The 12,919-nt window shown below is 43.8% G+C and overlaps 2 protein-coding genes across 4 annotated transcripts in view; one reads left to right on the top strand and one right to left on the bottom strand.

The window, feature by feature from the left end:
* The window catches only part of PDE6A (phosphodiesterase 6A), a 122,468-nt gene that overhangs the window by 29,534 nt on the left and 80,015 nt on the right, over positions 1–12,919 (top strand). The window contains exon 1 of one of the 2 annotated variants that reach the window (XM_081495756.1): positions 6,115–6,256. The exons of the other annotated variant lie outside the window; for it this stretch is intronic. The gene's annotated coding sequence lies outside the window, so the exon portion shown is untranslated. Of the gene's footprint in view, positions 1–6,114; positions 6,257–12,919 lie in introns of those variants that run through there. 2 annotated transcript variants of the gene reach the window in all.
* The window catches only part of SLC26A2 (solute carrier family 26 member 2), a 111,030-nt gene that overhangs the window by 18,158 nt on the left and 79,953 nt on the right, over positions 1–12,919 (bottom strand). The window contains exons 1-2 of one of the 2 annotated variants that reach the window (XM_081495758.1): positions 5,724–5,996; positions 3,463–3,531 (exon numbers count right to left, since the gene is read on the bottom strand). The gene's annotated coding sequence lies outside the window, so the exon portion shown is untranslated. Of the gene's footprint in view, positions 1–3,462; positions 3,532–5,723; positions 5,997–12,919 lie in introns of those variants that run through there. The other variant, XM_081495757.1, reaches the window with a different exon arrangement.

The raw sequence follows: 12,919 nt of genomic DNA, 5'->3' as shown, positions 1-12,919 counted from the left end.
CCTAAGTGGAAAATCTCAGTTAAACTGGGCTGGAATAGGTGTGGACTGTGTTGTTTGGAAATAATTTCCAGTACTCAGACAGCTTTTAAGCAGTAGAATCATGATGAGAATCAAGACCTGTCTGATTCAAGCCTACTCTCCATCTCTGAACGGCTTATTTTGAAACCTTTCAAATATTCAGATAAGTTGAAAGAATGATACATGGAACACTGGTTATTCATAACTCACCCATTTAACAATTCACCAGTTGTTAATGTTTTGCTGTATCTGTACTACTTTTGCACTCTTTACACATACCAGTTGGTTTGTTTGGTGATTTTTTCTCTCAACTATCTGAAAGTTACAGACACACTTCAGCCTTAAACACTGAATAGAACCAATGTTTTTAACCACCATCCCATGCTGTCTCTTCTTCAAAAGGAGCATTCATTAACAACATGACATCAAATCATTTGGATACACTCTTCAAAAATCTGCAGTAACTCTTTACCTCCTCGAATATAGTCAAATAACTTTAGTCTTCTCTCTGTGAATAAGCCTGCAGCTGCCTTTCTCTTGCTTCTTTTCATGCACCAGTGTTCCAATCACCAGTCCATGAAAATACTAAGCAGCCTTTGTCCTTTGGGGCCCTTGCTCATGTCATTTCTTAGTCTGGGATGCCTTTCCCTTCTGTCTCCATCTGTCTTGGTCCTTTTTCTAATCTTTTAAGTCCCACCTCAAATGCCATAGAAGAAGGGGGCTGAAATTTCTATAGATTCAATGCAATCCCTATCAAGCTACCAATGGTATTTTTCACAGAACTAGAACAAATCATCTCACAATTTGTATGGAAATATAAGAAACCTCGAATAGCCAAATCAATCTTGAGGAAGAAGAATGGAACTGGAGGAATCAACCTGCCTGACTTCAGGCTCTACTACAAAGCCACAGTCATCAAGACAGTATGGTACTGGCACAAAGATAGAAATATAGATCAATGGAACAAAATAGAAAGCCCAGAGATAAACCCACGCACATATGGACACCTTATCTTCGACAAAGGAGGCAAGAATATACAATGGAGAAAAGACAATCTCTTTAACAAGTGGTGCTGGGAAAACTGGTCAACCACTTGTAAAAGAATGAAACTAGAACACTTCCTAACACCGTACACAAAAATAAACTCAAAATGGATTAAAGATCTAAACGTAAGACCAGAAACAATAAAACTCCTAGAGGAAAACATAGGCAAAACACTCTCCGACATAAATCACAGCAGGATCCTCCATGACCCACCTCCCAGAATATTGGAAATAAAAGCAAAAATAAACAAATGGGACCTAATTAAAATTAAAAGCTTTTGCACAACAAAGGAAACTATAAACAAGGTGAAAAGACAGCCTTCAGAATGGGAGAAAATAATAGCAAATGAAGCAACAGACAAACAATTAATCTCAAAAATATACAAGCAACTTCTGCAGCTGAATTCCCGAAAAATAAACGACCCAATCAAAAAATGGGCCAAAGAACTAAACAGACATTTCTCCAAAGAAGACATACAGATGGCTAACAAACACATGAAAAGATGCTCAACATCACTCATTATTAGAGAAATGCAAATCAAAACCACAATGAGGTATCATTTCACACCAGTCAGAATGGCTGCTATCCAAAAGTCTACAAGCAATAAATGCTGGAGAGGGTGTGGAGAAAAGGGAACTCTCTTACACTGTTGGTGGGAATGCAAACTAGTACAGCCACTATGGAGAACAGTGTGGAGATTCCTTAAAAAACTGGGAATAGAACTGCCATATGACCCAGCAATCCCACTGCTGGGCATATACACCGAGGAAACCAGAATTGAAAGAGACGCGTGTACCCCAATGTTCATCGCAGCACTGTTTACAATAGCCAGGACATGGAAGCAACCTAGATGTCCATCAGCAGACGAATGGATAAGGAAGCTGTGGTACATATACACAATGGAATATTACTCAGCCATTAAAAAAAATACATTTGAATCGGTTCTACTGAGATGGATGAAACTGGAGCCCATTATACAGAGTGAAGTAAGCCAGAAAGAAAAACAACAATACAGTATACTAATGCATATATATGGAATTTGAAAGATGGTAACGATAACCCTATATGCGAGACAGAATAAGAGACACAGATGCATGGAACAATTTTATGGACTCTGAGGGAGAAGGTGAGGGTGGGACGTTCTGGGAGAATAGCATTGAAACATGTATATTGTCATATGTGAGGCAGAACACCATTCCATGTTCGATGCATGTGACAAGGGCTCAGGGCCAGGGCGATGGGATGATCCAGAAGGATGGGATGGGGAGGGAGGTGGGTGGGGGGTCCAGGAAGGGGAACACATGTAAACCCATGGCTGATTCATGTCAATGTATGGCAAAAACTATTACAATATTGTAAAGTAATTAGCCCCCAACTAAAATAAATAAATTTATAAAAAAAAAAAAAAATTTCACAGGCTATGTTTCTCCAACAAATGACATGACATTTAGCACTCAAGTCGCTCAACTTTACATGTCTCTCAAACACGAGCACCATTTCAGGACAGACACCAAGTCATCCTAGTGTCTACATACCAGAATCAACCCAATGCCTCCAACTTGCTATGTATGGCTATAGATTTATGTTTACTGAAATGAAGAAACAGGTGAAGTTCCAAGTAAATATAGTGAAGACAAAAAAAAAAAAAAAATTCCTGGACTTCCCTGGTGGCACAGTGGATAAGAATTTGCCTGCTAATGCAGGGAAGATGGGTTTGATCACTGGTCTGGGAAGATTCCACATACGGAGGGGAAAGTAAGCCCGTGTGCCACAACTAATGAAGCCCATGTGCCTAGAGCCTGTGCTCTGCAAGAGAAGCCACTGCAATGAGTAGCCTCCGCTTACCGCAACTAAAGAAAGCCAGTGCAAAGCAACCAGGATCCAGAGCAGCCAAAAATTTAAAAAAATAAATAAATAACTTAAAAAAAAACCCTCCTGGGGCTTCCCCGGTGGCTCAGTGGTAAAGATTTTTGCCTGCCAATGCAGGAGATGTGGGTTTGATCCCTGATCCAGGAAGACCCACATGTCTCCGAGCAACTAAGCCTGTGCACCCCAACTATTGAGCCTGTGCTTTAGAGACCGTGCTCCTTAATAAGAGAAATCACTGCAATGAGAAGCTCAAGCACCATAACTAGAGAAAAGCCCCTGCTCGCCACAACTAGAGAAAAGCCCGAGCAGCAACGAAGACTTAGCACAGCCAAACTTCAATAAATAATTTTTTAAAATTCCCTATTTTTCAGTTATCACAAATGATTAACAATGTCCATTAATGTCTATGATGCAGCAAGAACCAGCACCACAAGGCTTGTATCAGTAGTATAAGCACTATGACATATTGTTTCTCTTATAAAGCCCAGTATAAGACAAAATAATAAAATACCCAAGAGGAAAATAACTTACTGTAAAACCATGGTAAAATAATTAAATAGTTCCTTGCACAGCACTTCACTGCTTTCAAAAAATTTTCACCTAAATAAGAAAAAAAGAAAAAAATTTTAATAAAAATTTAGTAAGATTTCATCAACATCTTCCACTTGCCTCTTCAGTAAATCTGAAAATAGAGTACAAATTCCTATTCTCCAGTATGAAAAAAATCAAAGTTTAGTCACTTGTTCAACTCGTAGAACCAGATTCTCAATCCTCATTTTCCAATTTCCAAGCTTAGCTCTCTTCTAAAATACCACACGGCTCCCATATTTGTTTCCTTGCTAAGAGGTCTTAGGAGCTAGTTCAAAACAGTAATTTTGTGGCCAAGTACTCATTTCTTAGTCTATTATTAATTTTTATAATTAATGCAGTTTGCAACTATATCCCCAGTACCTTGAAACATGTACAGCACCTAATAAGAGCTTAACAAATATTTGTTAAGCAAATGGATGAATAACAGTTTAAGAGCTATGTTGGTGAAGAAAAGAGAATTACTCCTCCCCCTCCACCCTCATACACCATAACCAAGTTTGTGTCAAGAAATTAGTTTGGCAAGCATCTATCTGACAGTTTATACCCATTAAAAGTAGTATCAATGCTCAAAACGACCCCTAGTCAATCTAATTTAGATCTTGTCAAATCCTTGAATACATCATCTCTAGATCTTCCTCCAGGAGGCAGCAAATTATTACAATGATACTCAACATGGAGATCTGTTAAGATACTGATTCTCAGACAAACCCAGGGATGATATTCAAGACAGCCCCTTGGGTGATTCTGAGACAGTAAGTAGACTGTGGGCCATATCTGAAGAATCACTAGGTATGTTTTGAAGTCAGAAAGAACTCTAATCAGATCCCAGCCACACTGTTCAACATCTGTATGGCACCAAGTGAAAAACTTCATTTTACTCAGCATTAATTTCTCACCTGTAAAATGGAGATAATATTACCTAACTTGCAGTGTTGTTTCAAAACGAAGCCAAGTAAAGTACCTAGCACAGTGCCTGGCACATAGCATTTGCTTAAAAAATGACAGCTACTAGTTTTCATCCTTTGAGGTTACTGAAGAGAAAAAAAAAATGGACTTATTTCTTGCCAACAGCTTTGGCTCTCCATTTCTCATTGACTCAACTTTTGAAGACAAGAACTTCTGCTTAACCCAATATTGGATGTCACATTAGTTTCAGATTTCACATAAAGAGCCCTAGGAATGAGGAAAAAAGGTTCTAGAATGAGTGCCAGAAAGGAGTTTCAGTCTTGAATGCTTCTAACTCACCGTGGTCCAACAATCTGCGTGAAGAAGGGGCCCAGTCTAATAGCCTGAGTCTGCAAGAGCTGGGTACAAGTCCTAGCTCTGCAAATGACTTGCTGTGTGATTTTCAGCAAGGCTCTGTCCCTTTCTGTGTCCTTTCAGTGTCTCCATCTCACCAGCGAAAGGATTTTAACTTCAGGCTATGAGTCTCAAAGAAGTAGAGGTCTGATTTGTACTTATCCTGGCGTGTGGTTTTTAGCAACCCACTCCAGTACTCTTGCCTGGAAAATCCCAAGGATGGAGGAGCCTGGTAGGCTGCAGTCCATGGGGTCACTGAGAGTCAGACACAACTGAGCGACTTTACTTTCACTTTCCACTTTCATGCATTGGAGAAGGAAATGGCAACCCACTCCAGTGTTCTTGCCTGGAGAATCCCAGGGACGGGGGAGCCTGGTGGGCTGCCGTCTATGGGGTTGCACAGAGTCGGCCACTACTGAAGTGATTTAGCAGCAGCAGCAATCAAGTCCTCTCTCCTGCCCAAGGCTCAGTTTCCCCATCTAAAGTGGTGAAGGTGGCCCTCATCTCCTCGGTCCTGCTCCCAGATATCTGGGTTCCGGATGGCACAACGAGGACTCCGGCGGAAGAGCCGCACCTTTACCTAAGAGACGAGGACCACCCGGCGCGTTAGATGGGGTGAAGAACGAACAGACCTCAAGCGCAGGAGCTGGGTCGGGTTCACTGGGTGGGAATGTGGGGCTTCGACGCTGGCCCTGCCTCCGCCCCTGCCGACAGAGGCAATAACCCCGATGCACGCCCATCTCTCACGGTCCAGCCACGGCTGCCCGCAGCGACCGTCGGGGAGGGCTTCCTCTCATCACACGTGGGACACAGGCGAAGACGACTCCAAGAGGAGCCCGCTGACCGCGCGGAGGCCAGAACTGCTCACTCTCCCCGGTCTCGGGTCCCTCCCCTCGCCTCACCTCTCGAGTCTCTGCCGCACCGTGGGACCCGGCTCCAAGGCGCGTCCTCCGCCGTGGCGGGACTGAGGCGGTAGCCTGGCGCGAGCGGAGGTAGCCCACTCCCGGGCCGGCCTCCCTTTAACCCACCAGTCCCCTTGCCCGCCCATCGCCCGGCCCCAGGAGGAGGTGTGGCCCGGCCGGGCGGGACTGAGGCGAGCGGCGAGCAGGCACCCGCCAGGAGGTGCGGAAGGCGACTGTACAGCGAAAACTCAGCATGCGCAGTCACGTGGCACTGCAAGAGAGCGACGCGGCTATCAGCCAATGGCGCGGCCAGAACCGGCAAGAGTGCCGCCCCCAAGCCGCTTTCCTCCTCGCGATTGGCTGTCCTGTACAGTAGCAGCCACGCGTTCCTGATTCTAAAGAAGATTTCGTCTGTTGGAAGTGGGCAGGTCACGGGTCCTCCGACTTGACCTTGAGGGTGTTGCGAGGACTCACTATCAGGCGAGACGTGGAAATGCTCTAAGGAGAGCTAAACTATTCTTCGTTTAGGAGGGGTATCGTTTTCATCTTCGACTTTTTGGCAACCCCTCTTTTTTATTGATAGAGAAAAAAAGTGCTAGTCGCTCAGTGTCGTGTCCGACTCTTTGCGACCGCATGGACTGTAGCCCGCCAGGCACTTCTGTCCGTGGAATTTCCCAGGCAAGAATAATAGAGTGGGTTGCTATTTCTTTCTTCAGGGGATCTTACCGACCCAGGGATTGAACCTAGGTCTCTCACATTGCGGGAAGATTCTTTACCGTCTGAGCGACCAGGAAAGCCCATTGATAAGAGAAATGGAGGCCTTAAATTAGGGAAAAGGTCTGCTACAAAGTAAGAGGGCCTCTTGCATACCCAAAGGCTCTTTTAAAGATGTAAATGAGTATATAAAAATAAATATGAAATGTAGTTCCAGTCCTCATTTAAAATCCTCCATGGCTTTCCTTGACATTCATATTTCCTTGACGTCAAATTTCTCCCTATGCCCCCAAAGTCCTGAATGTTCTGGGCCCTGGCCTCTTCCTTCTAACGTCGCAACGCTCCTTCCCTCAGCCCTCTCCACCCATCCTAGCCTCCTTTGCCAAGCTTGTTGTTTTTCTCAACCTAGACACTGACTGTTTCCAGTACCATGGTTTCTACTTATTTCTCCAGTGTCAGCCTAAAGACCTGCCTGCCCTTTCCTTGGCGACTGTCCTGCTAGTCACTTTCTAGCATGTAATCTTCATTTAATTATGTGCCACAAACTAGGCACTATCAGATATAGATTATATGTTCATTTGTTCCTTTTCCATTTTGTATTGCCTGTAGGGGGGTTCACAGATGATGATTGCATAGGATGATAGGATAGATGGGAGTGAAAGAAAACCAGTGAAAGAAACAAAATGGTTAACTTCCTTTTCTTCCCTTTTCAGTGAACACAGTCATTCAAGGAACTCCTTTTCTTATCCTGAGATGAGCCTCAGGTTTCTGTCACCCACCAGATTCAGAACTTCCAGAGTCACAAGCCATATCAGGATCAGAACACCTGGGCTCTGCTCCTGCTGCGATCCCCTAGCAATGAGGACAAATCAAATAATCTTACCTTTCCAAGGGTAATTAATGGCCCCACACTCAAAAGTCCTGGAGAGAGTCAAGTAAGACACTGAGTATTAATGTATTTTGTCCACTCTTTATAAGTTGCAAAACAAACAAGACAACAGTTAACAATTTCTGGTTATTTATTTCTGAATGCACAAAACCTCACATTTATTATCTTATTTAGGCCTCGTAGAAGCTTTTGTGGAGAAGGAAATGGCAACCCACTCCAGTATTCTTGCCTAGAGAATCCCGTGGACAGAGGAGCCTGGTGGGCTGCTGTCCGTAGGGTCGCACAGAGTTGAACACAACTGAAGCGACTTGGCAGCAGCAGCAGAAGCTTTTGATGGGCTGTTATGTTATGATTCTCCCTTTGCTGCTAAGTCGCTTTAGTCGTGTCCAACTCTGTGTGACCCCATAGACGGCAGCCCACCAGGTTCCCCCATCCCTGGGATTCTCCAGGCAAGAACACTGGAGTGGGTTGCCATTTCCTTCTCCAATGCATGAAAGTGAAAAGTGAAAGTGAAGTTGCCCAGTCGTGTCCAACTCTTCGTGACCCCATGGACTGCAGCCTACCAGGCTCCTCCGTCCACAGGAGGAGGATTTTCCAGGCAAGAGTACTGGATTTTCCAGGCAAGAGTGGGTTGCCATTGCCTTCTCCGATTGTCCCTTTATAGGTGAAGAAATGAGACTCAGAGATGACTTGTCCACAGTCCCACAGTTATTAATAAATGACAACAGCATGATTTCAACCCAATTATAGCTGCCTGCAAAGCCCACTCTTAACCACATATACTCCCTGTGTTAGTCAAATGTAAGACTCTATCCCATCCTGTGTGTAATAGATACCACTAAAGACTGGTTTAATTTAACAACGGCTATCATTTTCTCTCTCTTATTCCATACGTTCTCGTCAACTTTTGTTGTTTTTGAGTCGCTAAGTTGTGTCCATGGAATATCTAGCCCACCAGGCCGCTCTGTCAATGGGATTTCTCAGGAAAGAATATTGGAGCAGGTTGCCATTTCCTTCTCTAGGGCATCTTCCCTACCCAGGGTTAGAACCTGCATCTCCTGCATTGGCAGGCAGATTCTTTACCACTGAGCCACCATGTGAGTCCCTCATCTACTTTGCAGATGAGGAAATTGCAGCTTGGAATATTGTTACTTAACAGGGCCACTCAACTGACAAGTAGTGGATTCTGAGGTGGGACAGGGAGGGGTTTTCTTTGTTATAGCTGTCTCTCTCCCTAGCCTCTCATTGGTGCCTCTCACCCCCCTAATTCAGCATCCAGGGTGCTATTTAATGTTGTGGTCCCCTCACCTACCCACATACAAATCCCCAGGGGCCTCATAGAGCTAGACTTAGGTCCACCACTCCTACCGTACATTCATCATGCTCCAATTCTCTGCAGCAGAAATCTAAGGTGTGAAACAGATAACCAAATCCCTGCTAAAGGAGAGCTAGCTAAGTAATAATCAGCTTTTCCTCAATAACAGCATGTCAGCAGCCCAGACAGCCAGAGCCCAGATCTCTTCACCCCTCCCAACCAAGCCTGAGCAGTTTTCCATCCTGTTGGTCTCAGGATGCACAGAGGTGACTGGCAGCCAGAGGGCTGTACATTATAGCCATTACTCTGTCCCAGACTGTTTCCAAAGAGTAACTAATGATGTGTTAACTGGGGATGTTATGGGCCAGCAAAGAAGTCATCTCAGTTTAGGGATTACTTCAGGATTCAATTCCTCAGCCCTTCCTGACTACCCACTCTTCCAGGAAGGACAGGTCACTTCCTCTGAGACCCCACTATTGAATGGACTGTTCCTGATTTGCTATTTGGGATTCATTTCTGTTGATATAGCTGTTTTGCTTTTTTCATTTTCTTTTTTTTTTCCTTTTAATTTAACTTGATTGTTCTTAGGCAAAACTCACTGATAGCTCAACTGGTAAAGAATCTGCATGCAATGCAGGAGGCTCCAGTTCGATTCTTGGGTCAGGAAGATCCCCTGGAGAAGGGATAGGCTACCCTCTCCAGTATTCTTGCCTGGAGAATCCCATGGACAGAGGAGCCTGGTGGGTCACAGTTCACAGGGTCACGAAGAGTTAGACACCACTGAGCAACTAACACTGATTATTCTTAGAAACAGGTAACATGTACAAGTAAACAAATTCAAAATATCAAAGAGTTTACAATGAAAAGTAGATCTCTCTCCTACACTATCCATTCTTACCCTAGCATCCCTTTCTGGAGGCAAACACAGCTTCCTGTATTGCCTTCCAAGTTAGTCTATACCAGCAGTTCTGTACTCTGGCTACACATCCGAATCTCTTGGACAACTTTTAGCAAATAAGAATACTTTGGTCTCATCCGCAGATATCACGACTGAATTGGGAAAGAGTGGGCTCAGGCATTGATGCTTTTTAAAAGCCCACCAGAAGATTCTAATGTACACCTAGGGTTGACAAGCCAGTGATCTGTGCATGTACAAGACTCCCCCAGTCAACCAATCAGTCACTCTCATATATACCTTTTTTTTTTTTTAAAGAAATGGGCAGGGACTTCCCTGGTGGTCCAGAGGTTAAGAATCCATCTTGCAATGCAATATCCCTGGTCAGGGAACTAAGATCCCATATGTCTGGGAGCAACTAAATCCGCCTGCTGCAACTACTGAGCCTGCAGGCTCTGGAGCTTGTGTGTCACAACTAGAGAGTCCATGCGCTGCAGTGAAAGATCCCACATGACAGTGAAGGTCCTGCATGCTGCAACTAAGACCTGACAGCCAAATAAATAAATAAATAATTTTTTTTAAAAAGAAATGGGCCTACAATATATTATTGTTCTATACTCTTAGAAATTAATAATACTAAACTTTGAAGATTGTTCCATCTCAGTGCATAAAGAGCTCCTTTATGACTCCTATCTATTGCTAAGTAACAAATCACTCCAAAACTTAGTGGCTTAAAATACCAATAGTTTATTTCTCATGGTTTCTCTGGGTCAGAGGTTTGGTAAGAGTTTCCATGGGTGGTTCTGGCTTGGGTCTCTCATAGAGCTAGATAATCAGATAGTGGCTAGAGTGGAGACAGGGAATGAGGAAGCTGAAGGCTGGACATCTCTCTTCATGTGGTCTCAGGGCCTCACCCTGTGTCTCTCTGTATGGGCTGGTTCAGTCTTCCTCACATCATGGCAGTTTCAGGGAAGTCTGTGCTTAAATGACCTCTGAAGACTTCAAGTGTTCCAGTAATAGGAGGACGCTGTATAGCCTTTCAGGATCTAGCCTCAAAAGTCACATACTTACAAGTCTCAATAAGAGATGTGTCAAAGTCACATTGTGAGAGGGACATGTGGGGTGGGGAAGGAATATCTCTGTGGCTATCTTTGGCCATAGCAGCTGCATGGTATCCCACTCTTTAGGGGGACCGTCATTCATGTAAGCATTGATGGACATTTATATTGTTTCCATTCTTTTTAACTAATTAATTAACTTGACCATTCTGGGTCTTAGTTCTGGCATGTGGGCTCTTAGTTGTGGAATCTAGTTCCCTGACCAGGGATTGAACCTGGGCCCCCTTCATTGGTAACAAGGAGTCTTAGCCACAGACCACCAGGGAAGTCCCCTCCACTTTTCCTCAGCTCCCTCTCCCCCAGTTCCTAGAGGGGGCTTGGCCCTTCTTGATCACTTGCCTCTCAAGGATGCTGTGTGGCAGGATAGGAAGTTAACTATTCTCAGACTCAAGAAGAGATCCTCTCTTCTTTTTGGCCTTTGAGGGAAATTAGACTGAATCGTTCCAGAGAGGGAAAGAATGGAGGAGGAAAGGAGATTTTTGAAAGCCTCTGCCAAGAGGGCTAGGCTTGGCAGGATCTTCAAGTGGCAAGGACCTGGGCCTCGTGCTGCCCTGGGGAGGTGGGAAGGTTTGCCGCATGGGTACCTTTTGGTAGCTCTGGGAGCCTGAAGCCATAGCAAGAATCCCAGAACCCTGGCAAAGAACAGCACTGTTTCTTATCAGTTTGGACAAGGGGCACATGTGTGGATGCAGAGTGGACCAAATAAAGGTTACAGGGCTTTTCTCAAGCTGAACTGAGTTAGACCAACAGGCCTTCACATGACCCTGGGGTGGAACGATGGTCACAGTAATTATTGAGATTGGATATCCTGCCAGCACTGTGGGATGGGGGCTTGGAACACATACAATTTGATTTGGAGGAAGGAAAGAAATTTGACTCTTACACTGGAGGTGAAGCAGTACAAGTCACTCTTGCTATAATATTTAGGTACAGAAAGTGATCTGTTATTTGGCGTTTCATAGTGATAACAAGCCCCAGCATTCCAGATTTGTTCTTTCAGGATTCTGAGCTAGATGTTGTGGGAAATGGTCATTCAAGATGGAACATGATCTCTGCACTAAAATATTAACTTTCTCAACATTTCTTTACTTAAATGCTTTTATTTTTGGATAGCCAGGACAACATCTTAAAAGGTTAGTAGTTGAAATTGTTCTTTCCGTTCATATTTTTATTAAAAGATAAGACAATAAGAAGGTGCACAAAGATTTAGCAAATGTTCTTTAAGAATACCAAAGAAAAGAAAAAAAAAGAAGGAAAAAATCAGCCTAAATAACCAATACTTAGAAATATGTTAGATAAATTATGGTACAGCCAGCCACCCAGTGGAACTCTGTGAGGCCATTAAAAGTCATGTGGTAATGGAATATTTAATGGCACAGAAAGATGTTTACATACATGTTAAACAAACAAAATACACAGGGACTTCCATGGTGGTCCATACCTCCAATATAAGGAGCAGGAGTTTGATCCCTAGTCGGGGAACTAAGATCCCATGTGCTCTGTGGTGCAGCCCAAAAAGTATCAAACTACCTTTATGGGCTTCCCTGGTGGCTCAGATGGTAAAGAATCTGCCTGCAATGCAGGAGATCTGGGTTTGATCCCTGGGTCAGGAAGATCCCCTGCAGAAGGGAATGGCAGCCCACTCCAGTATCCTTGCCTGGAGAATCCCACGGGCAGCAGAGCCTGATGGGCTACAGTCCATAGGGTCACAAAGAGTCGAACATGACTGAATGACTAACATACAATTTTTATTGAGAACTAGCCACAAAGAAAGTTCTATACATACACTGCCACTAAGCCTCACCACAGTTCTATAAAATAAGCATCATTATTATCCACAGTTTGCAAATGAGAAAATTGAGACCAGAACTTAGGAAATTGTTTGATCCCTGTTCAGGGAACTAGATCCCACAGGCTTCAGCTAAGAGCTCACATGCAGCAACTGAAGATCCCAGCACAGACACATAAATAAAAATAAATATTAATGAAGAGAAAATAAAAATGACTTAAAGGTTAAAATGCACCTAAGGAGAAAATTTTGCACGGCTCATGCATCACCAAGATTAGATCCTCAAAGTAAAACAAAGAGAACTTCACAGGCTAGCCACACTCCTGGAGGCAGACTCAACAGGAAACCCAAGTAGCTGAATAAAGGCATTAAGTCAATGGCAGGAGGCAGGACAGTGAGGAACTGACATCAGCTCTAGGTCAAGGATAAAAACAAATGAAATATGGCAGACAGCCAAGGTTAAGTATAAAATGAGG

This window comes from Giraffa tippelskirchi, chromosome 6, assembly GCF_054371585.1.
Source record: "Giraffa tippelskirchi isolate mGirTip1 chromosome 6, T2T-mGirTip1v1.2.pri, whole genome shotgun sequence".
In the NCBI taxonomy this organism is placed as follows: domain Eukaryota; kingdom Metazoa; phylum Chordata; class Mammalia; order Artiodactyla; family Giraffidae; genus Giraffa; species Giraffa tippelskirchi.
Note: the sequence above shows the minus strand (reverse complement) of the source record. Positions and strands in the feature narration are given on the sequence as shown.